Source organism: Euprymna scolopes, chromosome 10, assembly GCF_053919585.1.
Source record: "Euprymna scolopes isolate OS-2025 chromosome 10, ASM5391958v1, whole genome shotgun sequence".
Classification (NCBI taxonomy): Eukaryota; Metazoa; Mollusca; class Cephalopoda; order Sepiida; family Sepiolidae; genus Euprymna; species Euprymna scolopes.
Window position 1 is genome coordinate 19,595,234 of NC_136491.1, and position 19,369 is coordinate 19,614,602.

General features: G+C 31.6%; 1 protein-coding gene across 5 annotated transcripts in view; it reads left to right on the forward strand.

Annotated features, from left to right (window-relative positions):
* LOC145285837 (basic phospholipase A2 RVV-VD-like) overlaps window positions 1–19,369 on the forward strand; it is a 79,455-nt gene that overhangs the window by 22,945 nt on the left and 37,141 nt on the right. The window contains exons 1-2 of one of the 5 annotated variants that reach the window (XM_080134272.1): window positions 3,988–4,141; window positions 8,376–8,486. The exons of 1 other annotated variant lie outside the window; for it this stretch is intronic. The gene's annotated coding sequence lies outside the window, so the exon portion shown is untranslated. Of the gene's footprint in view, window positions 1–3,987; window positions 4,142–5,385; window positions 5,405–8,375; window positions 8,487–19,369 lie in introns of those variants that run through there. 3 more of the 5 variants (XM_080134274.1, XM_080134273.1, XM_080134275.1) reach the window with 3 other exon arrangements.

A 19,369-nucleotide genomic window follows, 5' to 3' on the forward strand; every position in this document is an offset into this window, starting at 1 on the left:
TACCTGGCGACTTGTCTGGAACGCACTGCCCCTCCTTGAAGAACTTAACCTGTACAATGAAGAAACCCGGGTCTACTGCCTGCGCTGCGACGAGGACATGAGGAAAACAGCTGGTCATGTCTTTTTCCACTGCAGCAGGCTCAAGACCCTCCTAGGGTGCGTCAACGAGGTAACGGCTTGCATCGATGCCAAGCACTGGCTTGAACTTGACGAATCATATTTTGTGGAGAACATTGATCCACCGCTGCCTAGGGAGGAAAGAATGGTTTTTCTAGCGATACTGGCAGTAGTGCGGATGGTCATATGGATCACACGCCTCAAGCGAGTCCGCAAAGGGATATCTGTTCTGGATCGGGATCTAATTGTCTACTTTAAACATCTGCTTAAAGTAAAGATCAGATGCGATTGTAAGAGGTTGCCTCAAGTGGCCTTTGACAAGAGGTGGGTGCACGACGCTAGCTTGTGCATCCGACGAGGCGCCAAGTTTGAATTCGTGTTACCACCATAAGAATGGCACATGTGGTTCTGGGTCCTACGGAGCCCATCCCGCTAGGTTAGACAAATAAATAGTAAAGAGACTCTTGACTGGTGGTACAATGAGATCCTGTCCCCCGATTGTTTGTTTTTTTGGCACTAGAGAACCTTCCGAGGCTACCCTACCACTACCCCCCCCATCTTTTTGTTTTATCACCCCCTGGTCCACCCCTACCCGAAGTTCGCCGGCCACCCCATCGTTCCTCTTTTTTGTTTTTGCCAATTATTTATTTTTCCTCCCTACACCCGATAAGAATTCTTCCCAATCTCTACTAGGGATCTTCTCACTTGTTTTCGGTGACCCGGAAAACAGTAGGTGATCTAACTTTCTAGATTTTTTTTTTTTTTTTTTTTTTTTTTTACATAGGCATCACCACATTATCAAGGCCCAGAGGCCACTCAAGGATAAGGGTTAAAGAGTGTACAGTAGAAATTGGACAGTATAGTAATCATTAGTAATGAAAATTTGGTAAATTTGATAACTTATATGGAACGGCTCATCAAAAACTTATTTACTTTAGACTTGAAGACAACCATATTGTAGTCAGCCGGAAAGCAGGAAAACGGAAGACAATTCCACAGGTGTGCAGTTCTAAGAAAGAAGCTTTGTTCATGGAATCTACGTTTAGGTTTAGGCACAGATAAAGAGTGGGGGAAATTATTGATAGTATTTACAGCTAGACGAGTGTTTCTTGTGAAAGTTTGGCGAGGGGGGACCATAGATTGAAGCTCAGTTGAACACTTTCCATGAAAATAACGATACATCAGAGACAAACTCGCAACATCTCTTCTGTGAGATAGAGGTTGCAAGGAGGAGAAAAGGACATCTCCTACGAGGCTACGAAGTCTATTTTGAACTCTATCAAGGCAGGACAAGTCCTTTCTAGCAGCTCCTGATTAGCTCAGGGAGGGATCTTACTAACAATGCATTAGGCAATTTTATTTTTTGTATATTTTTTCTAGATTCCCCACTCTCCAACACGAACTGTTTCTCTTCCAAATTCAAGAACTTTTTATTTTCCAATGAATTGAACATTTTTTCACACGCACACACACACACACACACACACACACACACACACACACACACACACACACAGAGTTAATAATAAAAAAAAAATTTTGCACACACACACACATACAGAAATTGTATATATATCCTTTTTTTGCAAAAACGCTGGGGTTTTCATTAGTTAGTTTTGAGTCCACAGAGTGAATGAGGTATTGTGGTAAATGTTGCCAGTCAAGAGTAAAGTCGCCAAAGACTCGATTTTCACTTTAGTAACAAAGACCCTGCAACACTCCTCCTCCCAGATCTTATAGAGCCGTGTGCCAAAATTTGTTTTCTAAATTGCAAATTTTACTTTTAATTTATTTTAATTTTACATTGAATTATTTTGATTGTAATTTTCATTTTAACGAAATAAATTATATATGAAGATCAAAGTGGAGTATCTGTTCTTACTACATGCGGTACTTATTGTGATATAAAGTGGGGGATCACTTTTCTGTATTAATTTAATGTAAAATGATCACTCACATTACAATCAGTCAGTCTCAAAGCCGTTCAAGTCATTCTCCAGATCATTCAAGTTGTTTTGTAAGGATTCCAGTTATTATTTAAGCATTCAAGTCATTCTTAAGGTCATTCAATTCATCCTTAAGTTCATTAAAGTCATTCTAAGTCATTTACTTTTTATTTATTTAAGTCATTTCAGGCCATTTTTCGGTCATTTTAGTTTATCTTTAAGAATTTCATGTCAATCCTACATTCACGCATTCATTCATTACACGAGAGCACGTGACTAATGGCTATCGGCCTTGTTTTTTCTTTAACCAAATCCCACCAATCACACTCCTTACTGATTCCATTTTCTTAGCACTATGAAAAAAATTGCAAAAGTTGACATGTAACATGTTTCTATCAAATCTTATTACATACATGCCTAATTATCAGATTATCAAGAAAAGATTGTAACATAATTATTAGTAACTGATTTAAAAGTCATTTTGATTAAACTATAATCTCTTGAAAAATGTGATGCCTTACTATAGTTCTATTTCTTGTAATCATATATCTCAAGCAGTTCTCCTTATTTGGTTAGAAAAATATTTATTTTTCTGATCGGAATTAATATTACACCAATTATTCTATGGAAGGACATTCTATTGTTTGCTTGTGTGATGATGTTTTCAACTTATGTGGAATTTCCACGGATTCAGCTAGTTATTATTATTATTATTATTATTATTATTATTATTAGTAGTAGTAGTAGTAGTTGTAGTAGTTATGTATTAGTTATTATTATTATTATTATTATTATTATTATTATTATTATTATTATATCATCATTACTATTTGTTAATATTATTATTATTATTATTGGCTCACAAGGAGCTTTCACACAGGTCATAAAAGAATCTCTCCTTGAAAACAACCTGTGGTGTTCCCTGGGAGCTGGGTGACAACAAGTCTCCCCAGTTTTCCAGTACTCTCCACCTCTTGATATCATTTGCAAATGAATTTGCTTTATCTCAACAGCCGCTTACCATTGATTTCTCTCTGGCGGTGGCCATTGGTCGCCACTGGAATTTGAGTGGCAATAAGCCTCCCCAAAGTCCCAGTTTTCTTCACACTTGTCCAGTGGAGGTCTGGTCAGTACTCTCTCCTCGGTCTTTTCATCCTCTGTGACTTTTCTCGACTATTTGGCTTCATTCTTTTTTTTTTTGGGGGGGGGTGATTGGGTAATGGGAGGGGATGGGGGATGGGATAGAGAACTTATGGATATGCATCTTCAATATTCCTGGTTCCATGTAACGCTTCTTTATGTTTTGTCTCTGCAGCAGCTTGTCTTGCCCGTGCATGTGTCTTAAGTATATTAGTTTCCGCATTCAAGGGTTTTGCTTAATATTTCAGCCGTTTTCATTATTGTTATTTTTTGTATCTTCCCAGCCATTCCCCGGATTCCAATTTCTCACATTTTTTTTTCAAAGTTTTTTCAGAACTGTTCCTAGTGCTCCTACTATTATAGGTACTATCTTAACTTTTTTTTTCATCCATATCCCTTTCAGCTATTATTATTATTATTATTATTATTATTATTATTATTATTACCATGATCATTAATATTATCATTATTAATTATTATTATTTATTATTAACTTCATTATTAGTATTAGTTATTATTAGTTATTATTATTACCATTATCAAAATTATTTATCATCATCATCATCATTATAATAATTATTATTATAATTATTTATTATTATTATTATTATTAGCATTATCATCATCATGTTCATTATTATTATTATTATTATTATTATTATTATTATTATCAAATATTTCTGTGTGACGTCCAAATCTGTTTTATTTGTTTCTTGAGCAAAAGTGGCACAGCGAAACTAAATCATAGTTCGAATGTCTATCATTGGCAAATATGTACACAATCTTTATTGTTTATTCTCTGGATTTGATAGGATAAAAATTCTGTTGACATTTAAAATAAAAATACCCCCCCCCCACACACAAAAGGTCATTCTATTCAGAATTTCTTTGCCAATTCAAATGGAGTCCATCTGTTGCCGGTACAATGATGTGAAAACGTGAGTGAGATGAACACAAGATTTCTGTTTTCATTTTTTTTTGCTCAAATTCCTTATTTTTATTTTACCATTTCCGTATATTTTATCCATTCTAATTGGACCTGGTGATGTCATTATTCTGATTCCTTGTTTGCATGCCCCAAAGACTCAAGTATAAACTTAAACTTTAGTACAGAGAAAAAAAAAAAAAAAAAAAAGAAACGACTTTAAGTTCTTTCTGTTTCCTGTCTCCTTTGCGACTGAGGTTACAACGTGTTGGTTCTTGGTTAACGTCACACTTTACGAAATTACATTCTTCGTTCTGACTTTTGTCCTAACCAACCAGCCACATAATATCTCCATAAAAACTCTCTAAAAACCTACACTCTAGTATGTTTCTTCAGCTCTCCTGTACACATATCCAGTCCAATAATACGAAACTAGCAGTATACTTTCAATCTACTATTCTGTTTGTTTTTTGGGGTTTTTTTCACTCATTTCTTCTGCTGACGACATCTTCTCGACACTCACTATATTTTTTTTTAATTCTATTTTTTTAACCCAACACATTACCAAACACCTCTCACAGTGATGTAGAGAAAACTTTTTCAGGGTAGGTGCTCAAGTGAAAAAACCCCCAAAAAAACCGTGCCTCGATGGAGCACAGTCCTATAATGCATTCCTCTGAAAAGAGTACTTTTAAAACAGAAGTAAAAGGGGTAGGTGCTTAGGAACCCCTAGCATGACACCCTTCTCTGTACGTCTCTGGCCTCTCATTTATTTAAATCTAAATTTTATATTCTATACTTACATCCCTCTTGTCACTGCTAATTTACTATTTTTAAACTAACTTTTGTTCAGGAGAGACACACAAATACATAAATTATAGGATTTTGAAATCATCCATAGATTTTAAAGTTTGATATACAAAAATAATTGCTTCCAATAGAATAATTAGACTGGGTTAATATATATGAGAGATGGAAGAAAGTTATAGGTGATTTGGGTCATCTGTTGGGATAAGATTTATTCATAAATAAATGATTTTCCTCCAGATTCCAGACAGTGGTGTAAAGGGTCTAGTGATGCCCTAGTGATGCCTTCTACCAACTCCTTGATTATATCCTTTAAAGACTCAAGTATAAGTCCTAGTACTGAGAAATATTATTATTATTATTATTATTATTTTTTAAATACTTTTATTAATCAAAAGCAAGTCATCTTGCCACTAAGTTTGAAGAGACTATTGTGATTATGGGACAGATTTATTATTATTCCTAAGTGGTAAGTTGTGCAGCAACATAAAAATTTTTGTTAATATTATATTTAAATTTTTATTTACATTCTTGTTTACAGTACATTTAAATTATTTTATATATTGCATTTAAATTTTGATTACATTAAATTAAAATTTTCGTTTACATAACATTTAAGTCTTTGTTCACATTATACAGTTCAATTTTTGTCTACATTACATTAAAATTTTTATAACATTGCATTTTTTGTTTACATTAGATTTAATTTTGTTTACGTTACATTAAAATTTTGTTTACGTTACATTAACATTTTGTTTACGTTACATTAAAATTTTGTTTACGTTACATTAAAATTTTTGTTTACGTTACATTAAAATTTTTGTTTACCTAAGATTTAAATTTTTGTTTACATGCATTTAGTTTTTTGTTTACATTTTTTTTTACATTAGATTTAAATTTTTTATTTATATGAATATAATTTTTTGTTTACTTTACATTTAATTTTTTTATATAACATTTAATTTTTGTTTACATTACATTAAATCTTTTGTTTACATTATATTCAATATTTTTTTACATTACATTTCATTTTTTGTTTATGTTACATTGAAATGTTTGTCTACATTAAATTAAATTGTCATTTACATTACATCTATTTTTTTGTTTACATTACATTTAATATTTTGTCAACATTACATTTATATTTTTTCTACATAAAACTTTATTTTTTGTTCATATTACATTTCATTTTTTGTTTACATTACATTTAAATTTTGGTCTACATTCAAATTTCTGTTAACATTAAATTTAACTTTTTGTCTATATTACATTTTTTTAGATTACATTTAAATTTCTGTCCATGTTACATATAAATGTCTGTTACGATTACATTAAAATTTTTGTTTACATTACATTTAAATTTTGTTCACATTACATAACAGTTTTATTACATTACATTTAAATTTTTGTTTACATTTCATTTAAATTATTTTTTACATTACATTTAGATTTTTATTTTACATGACATTAAATCTTCTTATTACATTATATTTAATTTTTTTTCACATTGCATTTAAATTTTTTATTACATTACATTTAAATATTTTATTACATTACATAAATGTTTTGTTCGCATTACATTAAAATTTTTGTTCACATTACATTAAAATATTTTATTACATTACATTTAAATTTTTGTTTACATTGCATTAAATTTTTTGTTTACATTATATTAAAACTTTTGTTCGCATTATATTTAAATTTTTGTACACATTACATTTCAATTTTTGTTTACATTACATTGAAGATTTGTACACATTACATTTCAATTTTTGTTTACATTACATTAAAATTTTTGTTTACATTACATTTAATTTTTTGTTTAAATTACATTCAAATTTTTGTTTACATTACATTAAAATGTTTGTTTGAATAACATTTAATTTTTAGTTCAAATTACATTAAAAAATTTTTTACATTACATTTAAATTTTTGTTTACATTACATTTCAATTTTTATTTACATTACATTTCAATTTTTGTTTACATTACATTAAAATTTTTGTTTACATCACATTAAAATTTTTGTTTACATTAGATTTAATTTTTTGTTTAAATTACATTTAAATTTTTGTTTACATTACATTAAAATGTTTGTTTGAATTACATTTAATTTTTAGTTCAAATTACATTAAAAAATTTTTTACATTACATTTAAATTTTTGTTTACATTACATTTAAATTTTTGTTTACATTACATTTAAATTTTTATTTACATTACATTTAAATTTTTGTTTACATCACATTAAAATTTTGTTGGCATTATATTTAATTTTTTGTTCACATTACACAAAAATTTTTGTTTAAATCTCATTAAAATTTTTGTTTACCTTACATTTAAATTTTTGTTAGCATTACATTGAAATTTTTGTTTGTATTACATTAAAATTTTTGTTCACATTACATTTAAAAAATTTTCACATTACATTTAAATTTTTGTTCACATAACAGTTAAATGTTTGTTCACATAACAGTTAAATTTTTGTTCACATAACATTTAAATTTTTGTTCACATTACATTAAAATTTTGTTTACGTTACATTAAATTTTTGTTAGCATTACATTAAAATTTTTGTTCACATTACATTAAAATTTTTTTACATTACATTAAAATTTTGTTTACATTACATTTAAAACTTTTTTCACATGACATTTAAATTTTTGTTCACATTACATTTAAATTTTTGTTTGCATTACATTAAAACTTTTGTTCACATTACATTAAAATTTTGTTTACATTACATTAAAAGATTTTTTACATTACATTAAAATTTTTGTTCACATTACATTTAAATTTTTGCTCACATCACATTAAAATTTTTGTTTACATCACATTAAAATTTTTGTTTACATTACATTAAAACTTTTGTTTGCATTACATTAAAATTTTTGTTTATATTACATTTAAATTTTTTGTTCACATTACATTTATATTCTTGTTTGCATTACATTAAAATTTTTGTTCATATTACATTAAACTTTTGTTTACATTACATTAATTTTTGTTTACATACATTAAAATTTTTGTTTACATTACATTTAAATTTTTGTTCACATTACATTAAAATTTTTGTTTACATCACATTACAATTTTTGTTCACATTATATTAAAATTTTTGTTTACATCACATTACAATTTTTGTTCAAATTACATTAAATTTTTTGTTGACATTCCATTTAAATTTTTGTTTACATTACATTAAAATTTTTGTTTACATTACATTTAATTTTTTGTTTACATTAAAAAATTTTTATTACATATTTAAATTTTTGTTTATATTACTTTAAAAAATTTTTTGACGTTACATTTGAATTTTTGTTTTCATTACATTTAAATTTTTGTTTACATTACATTTTGAAATTTTTTTACATAATATTTAAATTTGTGTTCAAATTATATTTTGATTTTATTCAAATTACTTTTAAATTTTTATATACTAGTACTGTCGAGGAAACAATGAACAGGAAGGGAGTGTCAAAAGCAAGTTTTCTGAGGAAAGAAGATATTAAAGTAGAAATCTCTCTGGTATCTTAGGACTCTCTACAGTGAAGGTATGTGGATTTTACTGCTGGACAGATTGAGTATTTTTATTGAGGGGGATACAAGAGCAGTAAATGTATGGAAGCACATATAAAGCAAGCACATAAGAAAGAGAAATAGATTAAATATGATAGGATGTACTTTCCCCTTAATTTGGCTGTCCGAGGATACTGTCCCGTCATCCCTACCCTCTACACGTCACTGTGCCTGTTTAAATTACACAATATTATTAGTAGTACTCACTAAAAGTTTTTACACAATTCATTATCAGTGATTGCTCACTCACAAAAACCGGTGGTGTTCTCTGGAGTCTGGGTGACAACAAGTCTCCCCAGATTTCTAGTACTCTCCACCTCTTTTGATAAACTTTGCAAAAGAATTTTTATTATCACATTAGTCGCTTGGCATTGATTTCTTGCTGGCAATGACTATCAGTCATCACTGGTATTTGTGCAGTAGTAGGCTCCCTTAAGGTCCCAGTCCTCTTTACACCCATCGAGTGGAGGTCTGATTAGTGCTTCCCCTCCTCGATCTTTCCATCCTCCTTGACCTTTCGACTATTGTATGTGGTGCCAGTCAATGCTGACTTTACAGGGTTTTTGTTTAGGTGGGAGGAGTAGTCAATTTTGTATTTATTATTATTATTATTATTATTATTATTATTATTATTATTATTATTATTTCACTCACTAGGAGTTCTCACACAGTTAGTATTATTATTATTATTATTATTATTATCATCATTATCATTATCATTATTAATATGCTAATTCGCTTCGACCGTTATCATCCTGAACATCCCTTAAAATAAAGATGCAATATTTCAAATCGTACCAACCATTATTATACTTAATTCCCTTACTATGGAAATGGAATATTCTAAAATGCCCAATAAACAATTGTTTCAAATGGATAAGTTATTACCAGTCGATGCCTGATAGGTGCAGATAATAATACTAATAAATTATTTATCGTCAGCCAGTGTCTGCTAGGTGCAGGTCATAATATTAATAAGTCAGTTATTGCCAGCCAGTGTCTGGTGGGTGCAAATCACAATACTATTAAGTTATTTATCACCAGCCAGTATCTGGTGGGTGCAGGTCATAATACTAATAAGTTAGTTATCCTCAACCAGTGTCTGGTGGGTGTAGATGACAATACTCATAAGTTAGTTATCGCCAGCCAGTGTATGGTGGATGTAGATCACAATACTAATAAGTTAGGTAACCCTTAACCAGTGTATGGTGGGAGCAGATCACAATACTAATAAGTTAATTATAGCCAGCCAGTGTTTGGTTGATGCAGGTCACAATAATACGTTAATTATCGCCAGCCAGTGCATGGTTGGTGCAGATCAAAATACTAATGTTATTTATCACCAGCCAGTGTCTTAGTTCTATTTGTTGTAATAATATATCGCAAGTAGTTATCCATATTTGTTTACAAAAATATTTATTTTTTGATTCACAGTCTGATCGGAATTAATATTGCACTGATTATTCTATTGAAGGACATTCTATTGTTTGCTTATGTGATGATGTTTTCAACTAACGTAGAATTTCCACAGATTCAGCTAGTTGTTGTTGTTGTTGTTGTTGTTGTTGTTGTTGTTGTTGTTGTTATTATTATTATTATTATTATCATCATTATCATCATCATCATCATCATCATCATCTCACTAAGAGTTTTCATACAGGCCATCATCAAGTAATTCTCTTTGAGAAAAACCTGCAGTGTTCCCTGGAGCCTGAGTCTCCCTAGATTTCTAGTACTCTTCACCTCTTTCGATAACATTTGCAAAGTAATTTGTGCTATCGGAACAGCCGTTTACCATTGATTTCTCGTTGATGGTGGCCATTGGTCTACACTGGAATTTGAGTGGTAATAAGTCTCATCATCACCACCACCATCATCGATAGTGAAAATATCCGTTAAAGAAAACACTAGGTGATAACAATTATATACTAACGACTGAAATTTTTTTTTTTCCTTGGCCTTTTGGTTAAGAGCAAAGCGTAGTACCTGTGTGACGATGACTAAGTGATTAATGGCACAAACTGAAAATCTGTGTGTCTCGAGTTCTGAGCTAGTTCGATTCACATAAACAGTTTCATCAACTGCAAACGACTTTGTATCTAACTTTCTGAAGAAGAAGTAATTTTTTTGTTTTTTTGAATGGCATCGTACTTAGTGTGTTGCAAATATTATTTTTTTTTCATATGTCTACAAATAAATATTGCAAAGTGTAGTATCTGTTGCGCTATTATATTTAATCTTTTCTGTCGTCTGTGAGCAAAGAAGAAATCCTTCTAAACTGAAATAATTTAAATTTTTGTCCCATTTCTGACTGTCCCTTTTTGGAGAGCTAGATTCCCTCCCTCCCGCCACCCCCCTCCTCCACGCGCATTAAAATACTGAACGTGAGTTTAATTCTGCCCTCGCGGGGAGGCAAGTCAATAGAAACAAATAAATGTTTGGTATTTGTATACAATTCACTGAATAGTTTTGTCCCAGGTATAACATATTTTGTATTTTTAAAAAGACGTTTTTAAAACATAAACAAATATTAACTCCCTGAAATGATAGGTTTCAAAATAAAAAAAATAAAACATAATCATTTAGTGCAGAGAATAAATTTATTTATTTTTAACTTTTTAAGTTGTCACCAGCACTGAGAGATCTTTCACAGAATTTAGAACATTAACATTATGATAATGACTAAGGGAAAATAGGTGGAAATTCTGCGGTGTTTTCTACAATATTCTGTATAACTTACTATCAAAAATAATATTCCTGCTAGTATACAAGGTGCTTTTTTGTACAGGCAATTAAAATTGTCGTAGACTCTTGAAAATTCAGTATGTTATTGCTATACATCTTATGAGATGACTGACAAATACGTGTAAAATAGGCACAGAGATGCAACATTGCGGTGATGGGACAGGGATTGGAGCTTGGTTGACAAAGTGGGACCTATTAGATTGAAGGTTCTTTTTTGGACCCTATCCAAGAGGGAGAGACTAGTGGTAGATGCATCGGCCCAGATATGACAACAATACTCCATGCATGGGCGAATGGTGGCCTTGTAGCGGTACAGGTTACTCTCAGGTTTAAGTAGTTTTCTAGCTCAATAGAGAACCCACTTTTGGGATCTTTTCGCACGTCTCAAGTGGAGAGTTCATATATCGAAGCCAATGAAGACCATTTACATATTCAATATGTGAGAAAGTTCTCACCATTTTCACTAAATAAAAACATAATACAAAAGAGAGAAAAACCAACGCTATTAGGTCATTTAGTTCCCATATCTAGAAACTTACCAGCGAACTGGAATCGAACTCATGCACCAATCAATATTATCCAAAACTCCATCTTTAGAATTAAAACAACCATCCTGTACCTTTGATTTGATAACAACTTCAAAGAACAAAATGAACCCAATTATATTTCAGGATAAATTTGAAAACATAAAAAAAACCCATCATCCCAAATATAAGTAAATCTACACAGGTGGCTCTAAAAATTAAAAATTAAATATCTAGTGCAGCAGCAAGTCCTGGGAACATCAACCTGAAAGAACAGTTGGAAATGACTTATATACCATACATTACGACCATGTAAACCCTACAGCTACCTACCTTGAAAACGCTGCTGTCAAACCTGCCATAGTTATATGGAATAAGTCAGAAAGAGTTGCAACCTTGGTTAAAGTGAGTGCCCCTAATGATGGCGGTCTGAACAGAACTGAAAGAGTAAAACAGACCAAATACCAAGGTCTCATGTATGATATGAAAATAAACTGGAATCTTAGGGAGATATCAATCATACCAGTTATTATAGGTGCCACAGGGCTTATGAAGAAGAACCTGAAGTCCTACCTAACTAATATTTCTGGTGAACCAAGTGCAAAAGAGATCTAGGCAATTGCACTTAAGGGAACAACGAGGATACTAAAAAGATCTCTCGGTTGGTTTCAATAAAAAGCAGGGCAATGTTGGCAGCTGATTTGGCTGCCCCATACCCAGTGTTACAATCTTCAAAGAAAGAAAATGAAAAAAAAGAAAAAAGAAAAAAACTGGCTCTAAAGAATCAGATAGTACCGAATATGCTGCTATTTTAAAATGGGACAATAATGCAATATAAGAAGAGACGTTGCGAGCCTGTCTCAGCTTTATTGTTAGCTTCATGGAAAGTGGTACCTTCTCACCAAACTTTCACGAAGAACACTTGTCTAACTAAAACCACTATCAATAATTTCCCTCACTCTTTATCTGTGCATAAACCTAAACCTAAATGTAAATTCCATGAACAAAGTTTCTTTCTTAGAACTGCATGCCTGTGAAACTCTCTTCAGTTTGCCTGCTTTCCAGCTGACTACAATATGGTCATCTTCAAGCCCAACATAAAGAAGTTCTTGATGAGCCGTTCCCCTTTAAGTAATCCAATTTACCAAATTTCCACTACTAATGATTACTATGATATTGTTCCATTGACTACCGTATACTCATTAACCCTTATCCTCGAGTGACCTCTGAGCCTTGATAAGTGGTGACTCCTTTGTAAAAAAAAAACAAAACTCTTTCTCACAAAAGAGACGTTGCGAGCCCGTCTGTGTTTTATCATTATTTTCATGGCAAGTGCTCGTCTGAGCTCCAATCTATGGTCCTCCCTCGCCAAACCTTCACGAGAAACACTCATTTGGCTGTAAACACTATCAATAATTTCCCTCACTCTTTATCTGTGCCTAAACCTAAACGTAGATTCCATGAACAAAACTTCTTTCTAAGAACTGCATAACTGTGGAACTCTCTTCAGTTTACCTACTTTCCAGCTGACTACATATAGCCGTCTTCAAGTCCAGTGTAAACAAGTTCTTGATGAGCCATCCCCTTAAGTAATCCAATTTACCAAATTTCCACTACTAATGATTATTGTCCCATTGACTACCGTACACTCATTAACCCTTATTCCTGAGTGGCCTCTGGACCTTGATAAGTGGTGTCTCCTTTGTAAATATATAAATATATATATAGAGAGAGCGAGAGAGAATAAATGACAAAAAGTTATATTCCAAAATTCATCTTATAATTTATTCCTTTAATTCAGTTGACTTTTACAATTCTTGACAGTATCTGTTTCGTAGCACAAAATTAATCCCTTAATTATTATATCAATCAGTGAATCTATTTTGCCCTTAACTCATCAGAAGAAATAGCAACAATCTATCCGTCAAAAGGAAATAAAGTGTGATTTGACATGATAAAAATCCGAAAATTGGAAGAGAGATTGTAAATACCTTTTTATTTTTCCATTATGCCATATTGAATTATTATCAAACAAAGTCATTAAACCCAACTATTCGTACCAACAATTTTAATTAACTTATGAATCTTCTACGAAAATGTTCTATTTAATAATTAGTAAATTTATTAATTCTAATTTTTGTATACATACTTATGAAAATAATATCAACAAATTATAAACTATTATACATGTTTGTATATACGAAACTAAACTAAACTAATATATATATATATATATATATATATATATATATATGATAAAACGTCAATTTTCAGTACAGATTCTGTAGAATCTGGATACTTAGTTCTAAAAGTTACAAAAGATAATAAGACTGAGTAATCAAGCATCTTTTCTGACTCCCTGTCGGTGCTCATTGCACTGAAAACCACATACATGGATAATCCCCTCCAGTTATAACAAAAACGTAGAGTAAAATGAAATTGTACTGGATACCGAGTCATGCCAATAATTCATGATAATAATAAAGCAGAAAAAAGCAGCAAAAGAATCGCTGAACGTGACACGTTCCAATACTACGACAAGTTCTGCCAGAAGTAGAGAGTGTGAGCCACCTGACATCCGAATGTAAGGTTCTGCTAGGGGACGGCTACTATACGACGCGACACAATGGAGTGTGCAAATATCTCTACTGGACGATCAGCATAAAGTTGGGCACACGTATGTTCTCGACGTATGACCAAATGAAGTAGTCCAGTAGGTTCAGGTTGGGAAGGAGGAAGGAGGCCAGTGAGAGAAGGGTGCAAAGTCATAGCGCTTCTTCTGAAGCCAAGCCTGGATCTCTTTGGATTTGTGGGATCCTGCTGCCACACCCAGTGTCTGCCAGCAGCCACCTGATTGCACCAGGGGATCACCACACTCTTCAGCACATCCAAGTACACTTTGCTGTTGACTTTCAAGCTGACTTTGAAAATGTGAGGTGGCATGATGTGGCCCTCGCTTGAAACCACACCAAAAACCATAACCGTGGCCGGAAACTTCATTGAGCAGTGCCCTCAAGCATTGAACTGTCCGAATTTGCATTTTGAGAGTGCTGACAATCGTCCTGTTGTCATACCTTGGATTAGTAGAGAGCATGAGTTGTACAGTGGCACATCTCCGACCTTGCTTATTGAACATTGTGTCAGTTTCAGACATGATAGAAGGTTCATGTTGCTCTTGGGATTTGTACACAACTGGCCAACTAGTAGATAGTCTGCAACAAAAAAGAAAACCGGTTTTCACCAAACGGAAATGGAATCATGTCATCTTTTCTAGGGAGACAATTTCATCGTTCCACCCTGTATACACTGTACAGTTAAGTCATGCACCATCCACTATCATTATCCAACTCCTACAACTGCATACCTAGAAAACAGAGCTATTAAACCTGACATAGTCATATGAGACAAGGAGAAAGAAGAAACCTTAGTAGAAGTTTGTGTCTCCAATGATGCTGGGCTAAACAAAGTTGAGAGGGAAAAGATAACGAAATACCAAAATCTTATGTACGACATGAAAAGAAACTGGAATCTTAGGAAGATTTCTATCATTCCAGTTATTATAGGAGCAACTGGTCTCATGAAAAAGGATTTAAAAAATTACCTGGTAAATATACCCGGTGAACCAAGTGCAAGAGAAATTCAAACAATTGCACTTAAAGGGACGGTCAGAATCTTAAAAAGATCTCTCAGTTAGAATATCTGAGTTAGCGGGTGAATGTTTGACATTCAGTAGGATGCCCCATTTACTGATAAAAAAATTTAAAAAAAGAAAAGATTCCATATACTGATCTTTGATATTCTATAAACACGATAATCAAAGAAAAATGGTTAAAAATGTTGGGATACGCGTCAAAATAATAAATTGAACAAAATTTGGCCGCTATCGACAAGTGGCCCCTAAGAAAGAAATGGCAAGAACAAAAGAGGTTGTAGTAGGTGAATTCTATACAGAACATATACATATTACTTAAAAACACCTTTTTGGAAGGTGAAGAGTCTCCAATGGAAATATCATGTCAAGAAATTGATACAATCAATAATTATTATTAATAGTCTGGAAGTTAAAAAAAAAATAATAATAATAATAAAAACTGAAGGAAATACTATGACTTGAAAAATCTAAAGAACCGATTCAAAGATACAAGCCTGACCAAAATCTCAAAGAAGTTGGACTCTTTAAAATAATTTTATTTAAAATTTTTCTTCAAAAACAGTATAAAATAATCATACTACCTATAGGATTCTATTTGACAAGTTTTATTGGTATTAAATAACAGAATCTTAAAAAGAACTCTCGGTTGGAATATGTGGGATAGCGGGTGAATCTCTGGCTTCTGGTAGGATGCCCCATCCCCAGCTTGAACAAATTGATAAGAAAATTGAAAAAAAATAAGAGTTCATATGCCGTAAAACAAAACTAATCAATATAAACTCACACAATTGACAACAGTTCAATTATAAACCTGACCAAATTTGGTAGCTAAAATGTGTCACCAAACGTAGTATTATGTAATCTTTTTTTGCATCTGAAAAAGTTTAAAATAACCGCCATTAGTGAGTTTTCCTTCCCTTAAACTATTAGGTTGGTGCAAAATTAATGTCGTTTTTTGACGTTCAACTATATATATAAAAAATTTATTTTTGCACCAACCTAATAGTTGCCCTAGCAAGGTTTGAAAGTCTAGTCGAGCTTACTATATAATTAATTTACTACACAACCTGATGGTGCTGTATTAAGCTACAATAGCAATAAAATAATCTGCAAAAAGCCATAAATAATCCAGTGCTTAATCGATAGTTTTCCACAGAATTAAAATGAAATAATTTAGTGCTAAAATATTTCGAACAGTGAAGTCTGATAACAAAACGTCTGCATAAAAATGGAAAGTAACAAAAAAGCTGAAAGCAAACAAATTCCAAGTAAATGTTCAAAATAATATTTGCATCTATTCTTATGATCTTAAGTTTCACATATTTCTAAGACAAAAATAATAAATTATCCATGTATTGAGTTGAATAATTGAAATGGTGAAAAATAGTGGGAGCGTTCAACTGCGCCAGTAGATATCTCACAGTTGATGCAATTCTCTACCTTTATAAGAGCTAAGTACGTCCAAGAATGGAGTATTGTTGCCACATCTGGGCAGGAGCTGCTAGACGCACCTTATTCTGCCTTGATAGAATTCAAAATAGGCTTTATAGCTTAGTGGGAAGATGCTCTTTTGTCTTCCCTGCAACATCTTTCCCACAGAAGAGACATTACGAGCCTGTCTCAGCCTTATCGTTATTTTAATAGCAATTGCTCGTCTGAGCTCCAATCTATGGTCCTCCCCTTGCCAAAATTTAACGAAAAGCACGCGTCTAGCTAAAACCACCATCAATAATTTCCCCAACTCTTTACCTGTGCCTAAACCTAAACATGGATTCGATGAACAAAGCTTCTTTCTTAGAACTGCACGCCTGTGGAACTCTCTTCCGTTTGCCTGACTACAATATGATCGTCTTCAAGTCCAACGTAAACAAGTTCTTAATGAGCCGTCCCCTTAAGTAATCCAATTAATCAATTTTTTTTTGTGTATTGATATTCATATCAAAAATCCTTTTTTCTATTTATTTAAAAAGAAAATACGACATTGTTATATATGCGTTGTGGAATTGCATTCATCTGCAAAAGCTCTAGCTAATTTGCATATTCTTTTAATGAATTCTTTATTAGTTTTTTTCGGTTTTCTTATGGGATAATCATCTTTAGTTAACTATTACGTGTAATAATATTCATGCATATATTCTACATGATTTATACTTGCATAATATTTGTGTAAAAAGGTTATAGTAAGCACAAACCTCTTTCTATATATACTTATGTATGCGTATATATATGTGTTTAAAATATTTTGCCTACCAAACTCCTCTGTCAGTTTTTGATCTACAGACATGAAACTTAATATACAGGGTATTCGAACCCATGCAACACTTTATAGTTGGGTTTTAGCCGGAGGAAAATCGGTGCAAAAGTGTGAAAATTAAAAAAATGGAATTTGTCAGGTAAAGGTCGAATGAGTCCGTAATAGCCATTAATTGATGTTTTAATTTTTAGCCTTGCAGCAAACATGTCTTTTTTTTTTTTTTTTTTTTATAACACAGTGATCACCACTTATCAAGGCCCGGAAGCCACTCAGGGATAAGGGTTAGTGCAAGTACATTACGTTAGTGTGGAGATTCATAGCTTAGGCAATAATGTCAAAGGAAAAAGTAAATTATAAGCTAAATGTTTTGGTTTCGATTCTCTGTGATGGCACACGAGTCATTTTGTGTTTTTTTTGTTTAAATTTCTAAATCATTACTATATATTGGGTCCAATATAATATAATAATAAATACGAAATCTGCATTAATCAAAATATCATATGTAAGCATATTTTACGACCGGGCAATACCAAACGGCCTGCTAGCCATTTCTAAAAGCCTGTGAAAATGTACCTGAAACACTGTGAGTGCATGAAAAGTAATGTTGGGACGATTAATCGGAATCGGTATCGGAATCGAAAACATTGATGCCTATTTTCCAATGTCAAAACGATTCTTTTAGTTGTCTTTTTTATTTGATTTTGTTTAAAGCAAAATCTTCCATTGCTGTTAATAATGATAAAATGATAAATATTTATTGATTTTAAGTTACAAGTAAAGCTAAAATCGATAGATCATCCTCCACAAGTATATTTTTATGTTTATGAAAATACCTGCCTATTTAACATGCGTTTTTACGAAAATCGGGGAAAATAACAATCTTATAGTTAACTAATTAGAGATTTATAAAGAATCGGAATCGGTGATTGTATCGGAATCGGGAATTTAGCATGGAATCGGTAACTGTATCGGAATCGGGAAAAATATTGGAATCGTCCCATCACTAATGAAAAGCAAAGAATTCGTAAAAATGTTATTGAGTCTCATCAAAATGTAAAGAAGATACTTAAAATCCGTTTTGATGAAACGCAACAGTCTAAAACAAAACAAATTTTGAAAGCACATTTCAACCATCATATGATTGTTTAATTTATATTATCTTTGTTATTTCAAATGTTTTGACGTAAGAAATTCCTCGAGGTATATAATTGAATAACTGATGCTATCTCCCTCCCCCTCTCTCTCTCTCTCTTTCTCTCTTGCGCGCGCTCTCCGTGCAGAGATCAAGTAAATGCCTTATTTTTCATTTATATATTGTATAGATTATTATTGGTTTCAATTCAAGCAAATAAAATCTTAATTTTTTATTAAATATTAGCCTAAAAGCCACACAAGAGTTATTTTACAAGATTTTTTTTTTTTTTTACTTGTGAGTAAAGGATAAAGGTCAATGAATGTAAGGTTGTAGTTTAGTAATTATTAATAGTGTAAATTGCATAGAATTTGATTATTTATTATTATTTATTAATACGGCATAATAATAATAATAATAATAATAATAATAATAATAATAATAATAATAATAATAATATGATTATTTATTAATACGGCATAATAATAATAATAATAATAATAATAATAATAATAATAATAATAATAATAATAATATGATTATTTATTATT